General features: G+C 45.4%; 1 protein-coding gene across 1 annotated transcript in view; it reads right to left on the bottom strand.

The window, feature by feature from the left end:
* The window catches only part of LOC126991449 (uncharacterized), an 85667-nt gene that overhangs the window by 14879 nt on the left and 53288 nt on the right, over nucleotides 1–17500 (bottom strand). The window lies entirely within an intron of this gene.

The following is a 17500-nucleotide window of genomic DNA, read 5'->3' as shown; positions in this document are numbered from 1 at the left end:
TGAGAACGATAACATTAACGAAAAACAAAAAGAAGAGAAGAAGAAGGAGGAGGAGGAAGAAGATGAGGAAATGGAGGAGGTTAGGAAGGGTGAGGAGAGAGAGAGAGAGAGAGAGAGAGAGAGAGAGAGAGAGAGAGAGAGAGAGAGAGAGAGAGAGAGAGAGAGAGAGAGAGAGAGAGAGAGAGAGATAGAGAGAGAGAGAGAGAGAGAGAGAGAGAGAGAGAGAGAGAGAGAGAGAGAAGGAAAAAATGGAGGAACAATTGTCTTTCATACGAGATTTTCAGTAATTTAAAAGTGGAGCAGATTAGAGAGAGAGAGAGAGAGAGAGAGAGAGAGAGAGAGAGAGAGAGAGAGAGAGAGAGAGAGAGAGAGAGAGAGAGAGAGAGAGAGAGAGAGAGAGAGAGAGAGAGAGAACTAGATAAACAAAAGCGTTTCAACAACACTGAGGATTTACGGGCTCGGGACACAAACAAACAAACGAACAAGCAAACAAACACACACAAACGCAAACAAAAAATATATACACAAAAAAAAATGCAAAAACAGAAAAAAAACAGACAGACAGATGGAAAAATAAAAAGATAGACATATAGACAGACAGGTAGAAAGACACACTAAATAAACTGATCTCTCTATATCTATCCCGGTCATTATCTATCTATCTGTCAGTCTGTCTATCTATCTATTTCCCTAAGTGTCAAGAAAATTAATCACTCATCTCCTCATAATCGTAAAAATAAATTTAAATTGTCTTTCTTTTTTTGTGTCTTTAGAAAGTCGGATCCTACTTCAAAGGTATTATGATGTAAGGATTCCGAGCTCGAAGATTGGTAAGAGATTGGAATGTAATTTGAATTGTTTTTTAATATAACTTTAAAGTATTCTGGATTGGGAAGATATATATGGGGAAGGAAGTTTTATTACTCTCTCTCTCTCTCTCTCTCTCTCTCTCTCTCTCTCTCTCTCTCTCTCTCTCTCTCTCTCTCTCTCTCTCTCTCTCTCTCTCTCTCTCTCTCTCTCTCTCTCTCTCTCTCTCTCTCTGCGCATATTAATTCACCTTCCTATTTTCCTTCTCACATTATTCCTCCTCCTCCTCCTCCTCCTCCTCCTCCTCCTCCTCTTTTCCTTCCTGCCCTTATGAGAAAAAAAAATATTGTCTGTGATTATATTAGCTCCTCGTCCTTTTAATAAAGTCTAAGGAAGGGTGTAAAAAGGAAAGTTAATTTGGCGTGGGTCGATCATTTTCTTCGATAATATTTTTTCCTTTAATTTTTACTCCTGATTAAAATTAAAGTCTTTCATGTTACTTCCGCTCTATTAAGTGATATTCCCCCCATACGATGTTTTTATAATGAGGACGCTTTGCCTTTCATGTTACTTGCCCGTTTCATAACCGCTTAATCGTTTCTCCCAGAATTTCAACTTTTTTTTTTCTTCTTGGTAATATACATTTTTTGTGTGTGTATGTGTGTCTGTATTCATCTAAGTATATGTTTTTATCCTCTGACTTTGAAGGAATAGGTACGTGTGTGTGTGTGTATGTGTGTGTGTGTGTGTGTGTGTGTGTGTGTGTGTCAGAGAGAGATGATCAATGAAGTGGATGGTCGCATGGATGGGGATGAGGGACGGAAGGGACGGAGGGAGCGGATTCATGTGTCACAGAGGGATGAGTGAAAATGTGTGTGCTTGCATGAATGAACAACAAAAACAGCAACAACAACAACAAGAAACATTATAACACCACCATCACAACGTTGCATATTTCTCTTAATGTGCATGAATGAATGACAAATACATCAACAACAACAACAGCAACAACAACATCACCATAACCAGCAGCACCCCCGCGTTGCATATTCCTCGTAATGGACAGATGGGAAAGGAAGGGGGGCGGCGGGAACACACTCAGAGGGCGCTTGCAAGGGAAGGAACGCTGTAAATAAGATGACATAGGGGAAGGGAAGGTGAGGGGACGCGAAAGTGAAGCTGAAGGTGAGGGGAAAGTGATGTCCAGCGCTGTCTCTCTCTCTCTCTCTCTCTCTCTCTCTCTCTCTCTCTCTCTCTCTCTCTCTCTCTCTCTCTCTCTCTTCGGTAAACACACTCCTGGACACACTTAACCTTTCCCAACATCAATAACGCATTTTTCTTTTTTTCTTTTCTCTTTTCCTCGTTGTTGTTTACTGTGTTCGTTGGCGCTGAAGAAAAAGAGTAAAGAAAAAAAAACGTGACTTGTTATTGAAGAAGAAAAAATATCCACGAAATTAAAAAGTAAAGAAAAAGAAGTGGGAAATGAGGTGCAACGTAAAAGGGGGAAGGGAAAGAAAAAAAAAGAGAGAGAATATTGGAGGAAGGAAAATATATAAATAGCAACAAAACAGAGAGAAAAACAAAGATAAAGCACATGAACAAGGCTTAAAATCAGAGAGGAGGGAAGGGGAGGGGGAGAGGGAGGGGGAGGGGGATGGGGAGGGGGGAACGCCTTATAACTTGACACACACACACACACACACACACACACACACACACACACACACACACTGCTGTTATTTATTATTTCTATTATTCTCTATCCATCCGATCGAGTGGGTGAAGAGGTGCAGAGAGCGACAGCGAGAGAGAGAGAGAGAGAGAGAGAGAGAGAGAGAGAGAGAGAGAGAGAGGAGGGAGGAGGGGGTACTTCGTTAATAATTGCCGGCCCGTTCCTTCGTTACGCACACAGTTCCCGGGCGCTGCAAAGTTTGGTGTGTTTATCTCGTCTCGTTGTTTACCCGCCGAGCCGAGGGAGGGCGACACATGACCCGGGGAAGAGGAGGAAGACACACAGCAGCAGACCGAGAGAGTGATGAGAGTGGGGAGTGAGAAGGAAAGCTGAAATGGGAAACTGAGAGGGAGGGACAGTTAAGGGGAAGCAGAGAGGGGTGCAAGGAGTTATAGGGGAAGATGAGAGGGACAGATTAGACCAAGAGAGGGATGGGAGAGGGGTGAAAAAGGGAAGATGAGAGGGACGAGTGAGGGGAAGCAGAAAAGGGTGCGAGGAGTTAGAGGGGGAGATGAGAGGGACAAATTAGAGAGAGAGGGATGAGAGAGGGGTGAAAAGGGAAGCTGAGAGGGACGAGTGAGGGAAAGCTGAGAGGGGTGCAAATGGGGGAGCTGCGAAGAGTGAGAGGGATGGATGAGGGGAAGCTGAAAGGGGTGATAATGAATGGGGTTGGCCAAGAGAGAAGACAGAAATACAAAATAGAGAAAGGGGTGATAGGGAGGGGAGAATGAGGGAGTTTACAGAGGGGAAGATGAGAGGGGTGATCATGAGTGTGTCGACCAAGAGGGGAGACAATAATGGAAGGGTTGACCAAGGGGGGTGGAAGGATAAAACAGAAGGGGTGAGGGCTGGATAAGGGTGGGGCAGTGAGGGGAGAGAGGAGAGAAGCCGAGAGGGGAGAATAAGAGGGGAGAGAGAGGAAGGGTGTGAGAGGAAGCCAAGAGGACAGGAAAAAAGGGGAGAGAGAAGGGGAGGATAGGGTTGACCAAGGAGGGGAGAGAGGGAGGAGAAAGGAGGACGAGGGAGAATGAGAGGGGAAGGTGTGAGAGGTAGCCAAGAGGGAGGGAATGAGGGAGAGAAGGGAGGACGAGAGGGTAAGGGTGGGTGGAAGAATGAGAGTGAATGGAAAGAGGTGAGAGAAAGGAGAACGAGAGAGGGAGGGTGTGAGAGATAGCCAAGAGGGGAGGAATGAGGGGAGAGAATGGAGGACGAGGGGAGAGGGAGAGGATTGAGCACTGCGTCAACACTCACATCCCTTGAGGCCTTTAGTCCGTGTCTGTCAGTGACCTAAAATGGGAGCCTTGAGGATGTGCCGAGGGGAGGGGAAGGGGAGTGGTTGGGGGAGTTAGGATACTTAGAGTAGCAGTGGGAGGAGAGGGAGAAGGGGAGTGGGAAGGGAGGGAAAGTGCACTGTAGCGTTGGAAGAGCTAGAGGGAGGGGAAAAAAGGGGAATGGAGGCCAGAGGAAAGGAAAAAAGAGGGGAAACGGGACAGAATAGAGAAAGACCTTATGTGTTCTGGGAGGGGAAAGGTGGGACAAGTGAACGAACAGGGGAGGGGGACAGAACAGAGAAAGACCTTAAGTGTTCTGGGAGGGGAAAGGTGGAACAGGTGAACGAACAGGGGAGACGGGACAGAATAGAGAAAGACCTTATGTGTTCTGGGAGGGGAAAGGTGGAACAGGTGAACGAACAGGGGAGACGGGACAGAACAGAGAAAGACCTTATGTGTTCTGGGAGGGGAAAGGTGGAACAGGTGAACGAACAAGGGAGGGGGACAGAACAGAGAAAGACCTTAAGTGTTCTGGGTGTGATAAGGTGGGACTGGTGAACGAACAGGGGAGGGGGGACAGAACAGAGAAAGACCTTATGTGTTCTGGGAGGGGAAAGGTGGAACAGGTGAACGAACAAGGGAGGGGGACAGAACAGAGAAAGACCTTATGTGTTCTGGGAGGGAAAAGGTGGGACTGGTGAACGAACAGGGGAGACGGGACAGAACAGAGAAAGACCTTAAGTGTTCTGGGAGGGGAAAGGTGGAACAGGTGAACGAACAGGGGAGGGGGGACAGAACAGAGAAAGACCTTAAGTGTTCTGGGAGGGGAAAGGTGGAACAGGTGAACGAACAGGGGAGGGGGGACAGGATAGAGAAAGACCTTAAGTGTTCTGGGAGGGAAAAGGTGGGACTGGTGAACGAACAGGGGAGGGGGACAGAACAGAGAAAGACCTTATGTGTTCTGGGAGGGAAAAGGTGGGACTGGTGAACGAACAGGGGAGGGGGACAGAACAGAGAAAGACCTTATGTGTTCTGGGGGGGGGAAACGTGGAACAGGTGAACGAACAGGGGAGACGGGACAGAATAGAGAGAGAGTTGAAGGGTTCTGGGAGGGTGGAAAATGGAAGGGGTGAAAAATAATGGAAAAAAGGGGAGAGGGGAAGAAGTGTTTAGGGGTTCTGAGGTACGAAAGATGGAAAATGTGAAAGGGGAGACTAGGAAGAGGGGAGAAAGTTTAAGGATTCTGGAGGAGGGAAGATGGAAGAGGTGAAATAAAGGGGAGAATAGGAAGAAAGGGAGGACAAGTTTAAGGATTCTGGGGAAGGGAAAAAGGAAAAGATGAAGGAGAGAAGAGGAAGAGGGGAGAAAGTCTAAGGATTCTGGGGGAAGGAAAACGGAAGAGGTGAAATAAAGGGGAGAATAGGGAGAAGGGGAGGATATGTTTAAGGATGCTGGGGAAGGGAAAAGGGAAGAGATGAAGAGGAAGAGAGGAGAAAAAGATGAAAGAGGAAAAGAAGAGGGGAGAAGAGGGAGAATGGAGGAAGAGATGAGAGAGGAGAAAGAAGGGGAGAGGCGAAGGGAAATGATGCTGGGAAGAGGGAGAGAAAAATGGAAGTGGAGAGAGAGGTAGTAATATGGAAGGTGGAGGGAGAGGGTGAAGGATGAGGGGAGGAAAGGGAAGGGGAATGGGGGTGCTGGGGAATGAAGGAAGAGGAAGGGAGGAGAGGATGAGAGGATGAAGAGGGAGGAAAGGGCGACGAAGGGAGAGGAGAAAGAGGGGAGGGAGAGGGGAGGTGAGGAGTGGAGGATGTTACTGAGCCTCGTGGGAACTACCTCCTGCAACACCTGGACCACCTGTCGCTCTCCTCCTCCTCCTCCTCCTCCTCCTCCTCCTCCTCCTCCTCCTCCTCCTCCTTCTCGACCTCCCTTTCCTTCTCCTCTTTTTGCTTCGTTTCTCGCTTTTCTCTTTCCTCTCATGTCTCTCTTTCTGCCAGCCAGCACACACACACACACACACACACACACACACACACACACACACACACACACACACACACACACACACACACACACACACACAATCAATCAGTTATAAGCCTTAATTTGTGTTATTTAAGCAGCTAAAAAGCTCTCCATAGAAAACCATCGCGAGTCATCCATGAAAATAAACAGATGAATTTTCCTTAACTTAAAAGAAGACGATGGCAGATGAATTTTCCTCGCCAAAAAGTAAGGGAAAAAAGTATTGTGTTTAGAATTCAATCACCATTATAGTTTTAAGAGTGGAAATGTTATGGGGTTTTTTTTGTTCCTGTTTTCATATCGTGCTCGTGTAATTTCGTGTTTTTTAATCATTTGTAATCTTCAGAATTTATTCGATGCAATTTACCAGAAGCAACACTTATTTTGGCGGAGTGTTTGTGTTTTCACCGTGTGTGTGTGTGCGTGTGTGTGTGTGTGTGTGTGTGTGTGTGTGTGTGTGTGTGTGTGTGTGTGTGTGTGTGTGTGTGTGTGTGTGTTAACAAAGTTCTGCATTTCTAGGTCGTGCTTGAAAGCGAGAATTACAAGAAAGTTACCAAGTTAACAGGCGACTCTCCCTCCCTCCCTCTCTCTCTCTCCCTCCCACACCCTGTCTCCCTCCCTCTCTCCCTCTACCCTTCCATCAATCCCTCTCGTTTTCCCTCCCTCTTCCTCTCTCCAACGCCCACTCACCTTCCTTTCCTTTTTCCCTCCCTCCCTCTTTCCCTCCCTCCCTCCCTCTCTCCCTCCCACACCCAGTCTCCCTCCTTTCTCTCCCCCTCTCGTTTTCCCTCCCTCTTCCTCTCTCCAACGCCCACTCACCTTCCTTTCCTTTTTCCCTCCCTCCCTCTTCCCCTCCCTCTCTCCCTCTCCCACACCCTTCCTCCGGTTCCTCCCAACCCTTCACGTCCAATCCGATACACACAAGTTTTCTTTTTACGTCAGACTTTCCTTCAATCCTTCGCTAGTCTCTCCAATTCCTTCACGCGCTGTATTTTTCAATTTCACTTTCCTCAACTGCACTTCTTGAGCGAGTCTGCTGAAGTTTTTGTTTTTGAGTTATTTTCTACATCTCTGCCTCAGGTTACCTCCTCTTCCTCTTCCTTCTCCTTCTCCTCATCCTCCTCCTCATCCTCATTATCATCCTCCTTCTCCTTCCTCCTCCTCTTATCCTCATACTCATCCTCATTCTCATTCTCATTTTCCTCCTCCTCCTCATCTTCCTTCTCATCCTCATTCTCATTCTCATTCTCATTCTCATTCTCCTCCTCCTCCTCCTCGTCCTCCTCCTCCTCCTCCTCCTCCTTCTTCCTCCTCTTCTGTCTTCTCCTGTTCCTCCACCTCCTCCTGTTCCTACTCATCCTCCTACTTTAGTTACTCCTCCTTATTTAGCTCCTTGCCCTTCTCTTATTCAGCCTTCCTCCTCCTCCTCCTCCTCCTCCTCCTCCTCCGCCTCCTCCTCCTCCTTGTACTCCAACTCTGCCTCTCATTCATCCAGTCTTTTCTCTCCCTCTTAATCCCTTCCTCGTCGATCCTTTTCCCAAGCCCCCATCAAGATTCTTCCTTCCCGGCCCCTTCAAGGTACTGAGTGGTCCTTCGAGATCCTTAAAGCCTCCCGGATCCTTTAAGAGACTCCCTGACCCCAATCAAAGGCCCTCGGAGCTTCAGGAAGATTCAATGCTACTCTTAGATTTATAGACTCAGTCCATAGAGGCTTTCCAGAGGCAACCTAACTGATTCCATAAAGTCCAGAATCCCCTGTGCCCAGATAATCCCAACAGCCCCTATACAAGTCCAACAGCTCCAGTAACAGCCCGACAGCCCCCAGACCCCCCACCCCCCCACCCCCTCACACGCGTATCTTGAGCCTAGCAAAAGTTCATGTGAAGGAGAAGGAGAGGACGTGAAGTGGGTGAGAGCTGGAAGGACGAGGGCGAAAGGAGAAAGAAAAGTTTATAAGAAGAAGGAAGTGTGTGTGTGTGCGAGAGAGAGAGAGAGAGAGAGAGAGAGAGAGAGAGAGAGAGAGAGAGAGAGAGAGAGAGAGAGAGAGAGAGAGATTTACATAGAAAATCAGACCACACAGACCCCATGGTCCAGACTTGGTGGTCTGTCCTTAAACCTAAGTGATTTTACATTAATCAGAAGACTCTAAAACGTTGCATTTCTACTCTAGTTGATATTAAGTTGAAGGAAGTGACGGTCGAGCTTATTTTTGAAGGAGTCAATCGTGCTACACTGGACCACTGATGATGGGAGCTTATTCCATTCTCGCACTACAACGTTGGTGAAGAAAAATTTGGTGCAGTCTGAATTTACTTGTCTACATCTGAGTTTTACGCCATTGTTCCTCGTGCGCAAAGTGTCATCGATCATAAACAATGTTGATCTGTCTACATTCGTGAAACCATTAAGTATTTTAAAACATTCGATCAGTTTTCCTCGGAGGCGACGTTTCTCAAGAGAGAACATGTTAAGGGTAGAAAGCCTTTCTTCGTAGGATTTGTTGCGCAAGGAAGGGATAATTTTCGTTGCCCGACGCTGAACACCTTCTAATTTAGCAATATCCTTTGCATGGTGGGGAGACCAAAACTGTACCGCATATTCCAAGTGGGGTCTGACTAAACTGTTGTAGAGCGGGAGTATTACATCTTTATTCTTAAATAAAAAGTTTCTTTTAATGAAGCCCAACATTCTGTTCGCTTTATTTGCTGCATCGATGCATTGCTGTGAGAATTTGAGGTTTGACGCGATTTTGACCCCCAAGTCCTTGACGCATTGAACGCTTTTGAGTTTAACGCCGCGCATTTCGTAATCAAACTTTTTATTCCTCGTTCCAACTTGAAGGACCTGGCACTTGTCTACGTTAAAGGGCATCTCCCATCTATCCGACCAAGCTGAAATTTTGTGCAAATCCTCTTGGAGGCTTTGCCTGTCTTCGTCAGTGAGAACCGAGTTACCAATCTTTGTGTCGTCTGCAGAGAGAGAGAGAGAGAGAGAGAGAGAGAGAGAGAGAGAGAGAGAGAGAGAGAGAGAGAGAGAGAGAGAGAGAGAGAGAGAGAGAGAGAGAGAGAGAGAGAGAGAGAGAGAGAGAGAGAGAGAAGACAGAAAATGAGGAGGAATATACTCGAAAAAGTCAAGAGGGAAAGGGAGGAGGACAGCAGGAGGAGGAGGAGGAGGAGGAGGAGAAAAAGAGTGAGAGGGTTAGGAAAGATGGAGAAAGACAAGCGGGAGGGAGGGAGCGATGGTAGCATTGTCAGACGAGGAGAGTTTAGCAAAGGGCATGCCGGAGGGAAGACTAATGATGTGCTGGAGCGGACGTGAAGATGGTGTCAGGTTGGAAGGGTGACGGTGACATGGATACGAGAGTAGGGTGTGTGTGTATGGGGGGGGGGCAGAACGAGAGGGCGTTAATAATACAACAAACATGGATATATGAGCAAGTTGGGCGTGTTTTTAAGCCTGACTGGGCGTGGAAGGGGAAGTTATCCGTTAGTCATAGAGTCTGAAATCGGGCTTAAGGGGTTAATACACTGGGGGGCGAATTTTCCGTGGATCTTCAGTCAAACCACGATTTTTGCTGGTGTGGTTCTCATATTTCCGTGGTTTTCTGACGTGTCCGCGATCTTCCAAAGCTACGGTAGAGTTCCTTGAATGACGGCGGTATTACTCACCATCATCATCATCAGCAATAACAAGAAACAAATGAGAACCACGCCAGCGGAGATCGTGGTTTGACTGAAGATACACGGAAAATTTGCCCTGTGTAATAGTCCCTTTACTCGTGTGGTCATGGCGTTGGGCTTGTTCGGGCGTATACGGATCGAGCTTAGGGGTACCTTGGGCGTGTTTCTAAGCCTGTTTGCGAGTGAAATAGAGGTTATAAGAGCAAGGATCGTAGGAGAAGAAGGAGAGAGGAAAGATGGCGTGGATGTGAAGGGTGGAGATAGTTACAAGAGATGAGGGGAGAGAATGAGAGGAGAGACACATATTTAAGAGGAAAAGAAGGATGCAAAGAAAAGGATGTGAATGGGACAGGAAAGACAAGAAACTCAACATTAGCATTCAATCCACGAAGCGAAGGACAGACGGACTTGAGTTAAGAGGAGGAGAATGAGGGGAGTAGTAGGAGAGACACAGATTTAAGAGGAAAAGAAGGAGGTAAAGAAAAGGATGTGAATGGAACAGGAAAGACAAGAAACTCAACATCAGCATTCAACCCACGAAGTGAAGGACAGACGGACTTGCAGGAGTGAGGGAAGGAATAGGGAGAAGGAGAAATTAGAGGGAACTGAAGGAGAAAGACCAGAACGAGGGGGAAATATGAAATGGAGGAGATTCATTATTAACTTGATATACACGAAGAAAACAGACAGAAATTTAAGTGTTGGGGGCAGAGGGAGAGGAAGGCGAGACGGAAGGTAGAGGACAATGGTTTAGAGAAAGTGGAAGAAGACTAGGATCTGGAAAGTGAGAAAGGGCAACAGAGAGGGTGGAAGAAGATAATGATTACAGAGAGAGGAAAGGTGGAAAGGGGAGTGAGGAAAGGAGGGAGGGAGGGAGGGTGTAAGGAGACAAAGAAGTGAGGAGAGGGAGGGAGAGACGGAAGGTCGGAGTGAGCATTGAAGACAAGGATCTGAGAGGAGAGGAGAAAGAGGAGACAGGCAAAGAAAGACTCATTATCAGCATTCAGAACACACACTGGACACCTCTTTCTGGAATCCCCCAAGGAGCTGCGAGACTCGAGTAAGAAGGTGCTAAGGAACTGACTTGCTAACGAGTACCCGCCCCTGATATCCCTCTCGCATCCCTTCCTGCTGTCGTCTTGCATGGAAACACGTCGTTGAAATCCACTAAACCTGCCTCTGATTGCGACAACGCGGGATGAAGTGAATGGAGAAGCGATGGGATGTCTTTAGGGTCTCAGCAAACATCCCCCCACAATATCTTTCCAGGGCAACCCACGCCAGGCTGACCGTCAATACCCCGCTGAGCCAAGCCTATGGACGAACGGTAGCCAGGCAAAGGGAAGATAATTATAGACCTGGGAGAGGGTGAAGGCAGGTCGCCAGTGCATGGAAAAAAGTGGATGTGGTGTACCTAGATGAGTCCCCCCTTACTTCGATGGCTGAATGGTAGTGGAACGGGTGGAAGAGGTGTCATTTACCCTCCACTATCATCCACTTTCCTCTCCTTCTGTTCCACCTTTTGTTCTCTGTCTATTGCTCTCTCTCTCTCTTTCACCTTTAATCCACTCAGTCACTCCACCTGTCATTTCACTCCACTGCAATACTAACTCCCTAACCTTTCTCCTTCATCATCTTCCACCTTCCTCTCCATTCCACTCACTACCAACTGCTCCACTTTTCTCCACTTCTGTTATACTTTTATCCCCATTACTCCATCTGATGATAAGATTACTCCCAGTCCTGACTTCTATATTCCATCCACCACCACCCAATACTCCACTCCATCACCACTTCCTTACTATTCCCCTATTCCCCTTCCTTCCTTCTTTCTTTCTTCGTTCCTCCTTCTTACACTCTATCATTCAACCCCATGATCTATCCTTCTTTTTCCTTCTTTTTTCCTTTTTTCCTTCCTTCTTCCTTCATCTTTTTCTAACACTCCACCAATCACTCCCATCTCCTTCCTTTTTCTTCCTTCTTCCTTCATTTTTTTTCTAGCACTCCACCATTCACTCCCATCTCCTTCCTCCTTCCTTCTTCCTTCCCTTTTCATCTAATCCCTCCACCATCCACTCCACATTGTCTCACCACTCCACCGGCCACCCAGCGGAAACCTCGACACATCTTTTACCAGAAATTCACCTCCCACCCAATCTCGACACACCTATTACCCATCTTTTACCCACCTCGACACGCCTTTTACCCATCTTTTACCCACCTCGACTCACCTTTTACCAGAAATTGCTCGGTACGCGAAGACCCCTTGACAAAATATCAAAGCCTCCCGATCAATTATAAGATACGAGAGATGAGAAGAGGAAAGGAAAAGACTCCGCCGGATAATGCAGTGAATACCGTTTCCTTATTGACCACGATTTTAATTTAGATACCCACTGAAAAAATAAAAGAATAAAGAGCAACAAGGAAAGAATACGTAATAGAAAATGGGCTTAGTTTCGTTCCCTTTACGGCATCATCCGCAATATTGGCTTTAGCTATTGGGTTTCGCAGACAAGTGAACGCTATAGAGAAGAGTGGAAAAGAACGGAAAATTGAAGGGGGGACTTTGATCATCATCCAACCGGTAACCTTAGTTTAAAGATATAATAGAAGTCATTTGAATTATAAAAAAGGAAAAATAAAATGTAAAAATAATGAAAAATCAGGATAATAGAACGAATCAAGGAATCATCAGCCAACCGGTGACCTTAGATTAAAGATGTAATAGAAGTCATTTGAATTATAAAGAAGGAAAAATAAAATATAAAAATAATGAAATATCAGGATAATAGAACGAATCCAGGAATCATCAGCCAACCGGTGACCTTGCAGACTCCTTATGTTCTTATGTTCTTATGTTCTTATTAGATTTAAGATATAATAGAAGTCATTTGAATTATAAAGAAGGAAAAATAAAATGTAAAAATAATGAAAAATCAGGATAATAGAACGAATCCAGGAATCATCAGCCAACCGGTAACCTTGCAGACTCCTTATGTTCTTATGTTCTTATTAGATTTAAGATGTAATAGAAGTCATTGGAATTATAAAGAATGCAGAATTAAAAAGCAAAAGATAACGAAAAATCGGGATAATACATGGAACGAATCAAGGAAACAGACACTAAAATGCTAACGGTAATCATAAGAATAAGAATGAGATTAAAAATTGAATGGATGGAAAAATAAGTAAAAAAAAAGGAAAGAATATGAGAGACAAAGCAATGAATAAATGAATACAAAAATATGATGAAAGAGAGACAGAAAAGAATATGGAAAAGAGTAATGAATGGATGAATGGATGAATAGAAAAAAAAATAAGAGAAGGAAAGAGACAGGAAAGGAAATTAAGAGAGAGAGAGAGAGAGAGAGAGAGAGAGAGAGAGAGAGAGAGAGAGAGAGAGAGAGAGAGAGAGAGAGAGAGAGAGAGAGAGAGAGAGAGAGACGCAACACTGCCATAGACCGGATTAGGGGGAGCGAGGGACACCTGAATAGGATTAATTTATTCCTCGCCCGGATATTATTATCCGTGGAAGGTGCTGATGGTGGAGGAGGAGGAGGAGGAGGAGGAGGAGGAGGAGGAGGAGAAGGAGGACCCTGAAGACTCTGAAGGGAGGATGAAGAAAGGGAAAGGAAAGGAGGTAAGCTAAAAAGGCGCTGGAATATTAGAAGGAAGAGGAAGACGAGGAAGAGGAGGAGGAGGTAGAGTAGGAGGAGGAGGAGGAGGCGGCGGAGAAGGAAAAGAGAGAAGGCAAGAAAGAGAGAGAGAGAGAGAGAGAGAGAGAGAGAGAGAGAGAGAGAGAGAGAGAGAGAGAGAGAGAGAAAGAGAGAGAAAGAGAGAGAGAGAGAGATATTTATATTGTATGAAAGAGAAGCGAAATTTATTTGTTGTGGTGTTTCGGAAGTTACAGAGAACACGTGCGCTCTCTTTTTGCATGGTGAATGATCCATTAACACTATCCATAAAAGAGAGAGAGAGAGAGAGAGAGAGAGAGAGAGAGAGAGAGAGAGAGAGAGAGAGAGAGAGAGAGAGAGAGAGAGAGAGAGAGAGAGAGAGAGAGAGAGAGAGAGAGAGAGAGAGAAAGACCCTCGCCGTCACCCCTCTGATTCGTGTATATTTCAGCAGAGGGAAGGTAATAGAGGAGGGGAGCGCTGTATTGGAGTCAAACAGGCGAAGGCAAGTGTTAGGCGGAGGTTGTGTGAGTGGAGGAGAGCCGAGGAGTCGCTGGAAGGGCTGTGGAAAGGCGGGCATGGAGTACGAAGTGGAGTAAGCAAGAAATAAGAAGTAGAGAGTTGAGGAGGTGGAAGAGTGGGTGCAGGGTACAAAGTGGAGTAAGAAAGAAGTAAGTAGTGGATGGAGGTTGTGGAGTTGAAGAGTGGAATTTGGTGTGCTGGAGACGGGTTGGTAAAGAGGAGTAATCGAAAGAAAATGAGTGTTGGATATCGGAATGAAACTTGAAAGAATTCGTATGATTGAGACTTGAACTTTGATGCGGATGAAGGTGAAAAGAGTAAGAGGAGGAGGAGGAGGAGGAAGACTGGGTAAAAGAAGAAGTACAAGAAGAAGAAGAAGAAGAAAAAGAAGATGATGAAAAAGAAGAAATAAAAGAAAAAGAGGAGGAAAAGAAGAAGTAGAAGAAGAAGAAAAAAAAAAGAAGAAAAAATAGATTGTAGTTATTGAAAGAAAATGAGTTGAAGAGTGGAATGAACATCTGAAGGTTGCCCACGATTGAAAGTTGAAGTGTGGAAAGAGTTGAGCCTTGATGTGGATGAAGATTAGTAGAGGAGGAGAAGGAGGAGGAGGAGGAGAAGGATTAGATAGAAGTAAAGAAGAAAAAGAAAAAGAAGAAGAAAAAGAAAAAGAAAAAGAAGAAGAAGAAGAGGAAAAATAATATGAAGAAAGGAATGCGTTAGTCAAAGGTGCACCTGAAAGTCTAAAAGAGAGAGAGAGAGAGAGAGAGAGAGAGAGAGAGAGAGAGAGAGAGAGAGAGAGAGAGAGAGAGAGAGAGAGAGAGAGAGAGAGAGAGAGAGAGAGAGGGGGCGCTTTATTGGTAAAACACTGGGTTAAGACGGAGTTTATGAAGGATTTAGAAGCCGTGAGAGAGGAGGTGATGTGCTATGAGGCGAGAAGAGAAGAAAGGATGGGTGGAGGTGATGGTGATGATGGTGATGTTTGTGGTGGGGGAGGTGGAGGAGAATTAGATGGTGCGGTAGTGTGGGTGAAGACGAAAAGTGGAGGTGATGGTGGAGGTGTTGCATGAGGTGATGTGGAGGGGAGAAAGATGACGGGGATGAAAGCGAATAAATGATGTTGACGGAATAGCAGGGATGATGTAGGAGGTGAAGAGGTTGGTATAAGGAGTTGACAGTCTTCCACTGGTGATGATCGGGCTAGAATGTAATGGGAGGGATGGAAAGTAACTTGGCAGGACATAGAAATTGGAAGGATAAATGGTGTGCTGAAGGAGAGGAGGAGAGAGAAGCAGTGGGATGTGGGGGAGATGATAGCTGAGAGGAAGGGGTGTAAGGAGAGTTGATGGGGTGAAGGGAGGTGCTTGATGGGGTGTGATGGGATGAAGAAAGAGAGGTAAGGAGGAGGAGGAAGGAGAGGTATGGTAAGGAGGCAAAGAAATGGAGTGAGAACATGAAATTGAGGAGAGGAGAGGAAGTAGAGATAACTAGAAGAAAAATAACACACACACACACACACACACACACACACACACACACACACACACACACACACACACACACACACACACACAGGTAGCAAGGGCACCATTTCCCTCCCAGCAGGTGCCATCATACACAGGTGAGGCCAACACACCTGGCGGCCTCTGGAACCCAATTATAAGTCTCTCCCACACGTCTTTCCCTCCCGCCTTTCCTCCTCTCCCTCCCGTTGCGTCGCTTGTCTCAGATCATGCCGCCTAAACCATTTTCCTCGTTAATTAGTTTAGTCTACCTTTCCTCAGTCCTTGTGTTCGCTTATAGTTTGCTTTCCCTTCTTTTCCTTCTTCTTGAGTCTGTGTTCCTCCTATATTCTGTCTGCGTTGATGTTCTGCTGTTCTCTTTTTTCATTCCCATTTTTTCTTTCTTCTTTCTTTCTTCTCTCTTCGTTCTCCGTTCTTCATTTTTTTCTGTCTTCTTTCCTCTCCTCTCTTCTATTGTCTTCATTTTTCTCCTTTATTCTGTCTCTCCTTTGATCTTGTTTACGTCAATGTTCTTGTCTTCTTTCTTCTCCTTTATAAGTTCGAGTTTTCATTCAGTATGTTTATCCCACTTTTCCTCACTATTCCTCGTCTTTTATCAGCTTGTTTTTTCTTTTTCGTGTTTATTTTTCCTTTCCTCAGATTTTGTTTTATTTTATTACTGTTCTTTTCTTCCTTTTCCTTCTCCATTCCGTAGTTTCCTCTTTGCTTATCCTACCTTTCTTTTGTTCCTATTCTCGTTACCAATCTGCCTTTCCTTCTCCTTCGTTCGTGTTTATTATACTTTTCCTCAGATCTTGTTTTTTTATTTCTCTTTTCTTCCTTTCCCTTCTTTTCGTAGTTTCCTTTTTGCTTATTCTACCTTTCTTCAGTTCCTATTTTCGTTACCAGTCTGCCTTTCCTTCTCCTTCGTTCGTGTTTTCTTTAATTTAGTCTACGTATTGCTAAAGGAGAGTTAATATCAGAGACCATCCACTTCCTCTCTCGCTCTCTTAAAATTACTGGCATATCTTTCTTATTTATAACCTCCATGCTGTGAGCCAGTACTAATACCATTCCTTGTAAATTTTGAGTTCACGCACTGCTCGGAATATCGTAAAATGGGGAGCCTTTTAGTGATGGGTACGAAGCCGAATATTACCTGGAAATATTGAAGTAAAATCCGCTCTAAGCTCTGAGTGAAGTTAAACACGTGCCGCCCGGGATATCGCGCCGCCAGGGGACTTGTAAAGGGACTATTACACTGGGTAAATTTTCCGTGGATCTTCAGTCAAACCACGATTTCCGCCAGCGTGGTTCTCATTTGTTTCTTGTTATTGCTGCTGATGATGATGGTGGTGAGTAATACCGTCGTTCTTCGGTGAAATCTACTGTACCTTTGGAAGATCGTGGACACGTCAGAAAACCACGGAAATATGAGAACCACGCCAGCGGAAATCGTGGTTTGACTGAAGATCCACGGAAAATCTGCCCAGTGTAATAGCCCCTTAACGTGGAGTACAATAAAAAATAGGCTGCTTAGTTACTGCTCGAGCGATGAACCCAAGACTTGCTAGGATCCTAATTCCCTCCTTTCACTTTATTCCCTTAGCTATTATCCTCTTAACATTCACTCCTACACTCTTTGCATCCACTTCCTCTCTCTTCCCTTCATTCTCCCTTCATCCGTTCCCTTCATTCCTCTCCTCTTCATTTTCCTTTATTTTCTTCCTCCTAACATAACACTCGTCTCCCTACTCTTCATTCCCTTCAATCTTATACTGTTAAAATCCCACTCCTCTCCCTCTCCTCTTCATTTCTTTCATTCCTCCCTTCTAACATCCCACTCATCTCCCTCCTCTTCATTTCCTTCTCCTATACTGTTAACATCCCACTCCTCTCCCTCCTCTTCATTTCTTTGGTTCCTCCCTTCTAACATCCCACTCGTCTCCCTCCTCTTCATTTCCTTCTCCTATACTGTTAACATCCCACTCCTCTCCCTCCTCTACATTCCATTCACTCCCATACTGTTAATATCCCACTCCTCTCCCTCCTCTTCATTTCTTTCATTCCTCCCTTCTAACATCCCACTCGTCTCCCTCCTCGTCATTCCTTCCATTTCTAAACTGTTAACATTCCATTCCTCTCCCTTTTCTTCATTCCCTTCACTCCTAAGTCGTTTACACCTTTCTCCTCTCCCTCTTGTTCATTCCTTCCAACATCCTGCCTGAACCTCATCCATGTGGCAGCATAGAGATCCTTGGAGAACAGGCAGAGAGCTCAATAGAAAATACTA

The sequence above is a fragment of the Eriocheir sinensis genome, unplaced genomic scaffold (assembly GCF_024679095.1).
Source record: "Eriocheir sinensis breed Jianghai 21 unplaced genomic scaffold, ASM2467909v1 Scaffold282, whole genome shotgun sequence".
Classification (NCBI taxonomy): Eukaryota; Metazoa; Arthropoda; class Malacostraca; order Decapoda; family Varunidae; genus Eriocheir; species Eriocheir sinensis.
The sequence above is the reverse complement of the archived record's forward strand: the minus strand, read 5'-3'. Positions and strand labels throughout refer to the sequence as shown.